We start from the raw sequence: 1,649 nt of genomic DNA, 5'->3' as shown, positions 1-1,649 counted from the left end.
ACACACACACACACACACACACACAACTTATACGCATACACAATATGATCTTTAAAAAGTCAATTATGAAAAACACAAAAATGTTGTAGAATTCTACAGTTCGTGTTCTCCCCTTGAAAATAAATAACATTCTCAATAAATGAAATACGACAAAACAGAGAATTGAAGTCCAAAGACTACTTTAAAAACATGAGCTTAGGAGATAAGTCAAACTGGTCACACACGATTTAATGATATTATGATAATATAAATAATTGTTTTTATAACTCTTTTGCAACATTAAATAATCACCATGATTAAAGCTGCTCGTAATTTCGTCTTGAAATTAGAAGCACAAAAAAACAAGAAAAAAAACAATCAAACAACAACAAGAAATTCTTTCAATAAATTAGCAAAGAAGGATAAAGATGTGTCACAACGCGGTGGAATCAGGCTCTCGTCAATTTTGGGGCTTGTGGAATTATTCTATTCCATTCTATAAAAAAAAATAATAATACCCATCTACCGCAAATAGAAGTCAAGATATTTCCGAGGGAAGAAAGTGGGGGTCACCAGATTTCAAATGTAAAATTAACGAGAAAATGGCGTCCAAAGTTTGGTAACCTCTATAGCTGCTTGGGATCTCTTGGGAAATATGAATTTAATTGTTTTAGCCTTTAATCAGCTTTGCTCAGTAAAATCCTCACAGAAATTTATAGACATAAAAAAGTGTTGAGAAAAAAAAAATTCGAACTAAATATTGCTAAACAGGCGTAAAATGCCATTTTCTTCGATTTCATTATTTTGACAAGCACGTGATTTCCCCCACGTTATCGCAGTCGTTCGTCAGTTTTGGACAAGCAAAGGGAGATTCTGGTATAAGCTTAAAGCTTGTTAATCTGTCTTGTTTCTTATTGAAAAGAAAAAAACAAACAAAAAACAAAAAAAACAACTACCCATCTTTCTTGATGAGATGGAACATTTGATATTGTAGGAGTTTGACAGCTCGTCCGGTGTCAGAGGTAAAAATTAGCACCAAAAAAATGAGCGTCAAAGTTTGGTGACTTCCAAAGCTTGAATGTCCATCGAAACTGCAAATTAACGTTAATTTTTTCCCCCTGTCTTTGATTATGGGTGTGTGCGTGGGAGGGGGGGGGAGTATAAGTTCACACGTTAATATGATTTTACGGACAGATAAGGTGTTGAGCGAAAATAATACACCGGAAAAAAATCGATCATAACTGGGCAGCGAGCATGAAAATATCAATTTCTTCGATCTTATTATTTTGAAGAGCGCCTGATTTCACCAGGATTCCACGTAAATGACTAGAACATTCTAGATCTATGCACATTGGACTAGGATAACACTAAGTCAAGAATAATTGTACCATAATTTCACAGCACTGTAACAAAGAAAACCAAAAGTATAATAATTATTCACATAATATCATTCTAGAAACGTCTGATAGACATAATAATAATAATTATTATAGAATCTACTATATACAAAACTGAATCTTACAATAACACTATTCCAACACATAATATCTTGTACTACTCCGAACTACCAATATCTCTGATCAGTTACATGTTTTTGTTTCGTCATATGAGAAGGTTTTTGGGGTTCTTAAACACAATTTTGATATTGGCAAACCAAAGGAGTGTGGGTG

At 33.4% G+C, this 1,649-nt stretch overlaps 1 protein-coding gene across 10 annotated transcripts in view; it reads right to left on the bottom strand.

The window, feature by feature from the left end:
- LOC101864271 (LIM/homeobox protein Lhx3) overlaps window positions 1-1,649 on the bottom strand; it is a 69,798-nt gene continuing 68,149 nt past the window's right edge. For 9 of the 10 annotated variants that reach the window (XM_035973352.1, XM_035973353.1, XM_005111967.3 and 6 more), the window contains one exon: window positions 1-26. The gene's annotated coding sequence lies outside the window, so the exon portion shown is untranslated. The remainder of the gene's footprint in view (window positions 27-1,649) is intronic. The other variant, XM_035973349.1, reaches the window with a different exon arrangement.

The sequence above is a fragment of the Aplysia californica genome, unplaced genomic scaffold (genome assembly GCF_000002075.1).
Source record: "Aplysia californica isolate F4 #8 unplaced genomic scaffold, AplCal3.0 scaffold01156, whole genome shotgun sequence".
NCBI lineage: Eukaryota > Metazoa > Mollusca > Gastropoda > Aplysiida > Aplysiidae > Aplysia > Aplysia californica.
The sequence above is the reverse complement of the archived record's forward strand: the minus strand, read 5'-3'. Positions and strand labels throughout refer to the sequence as shown.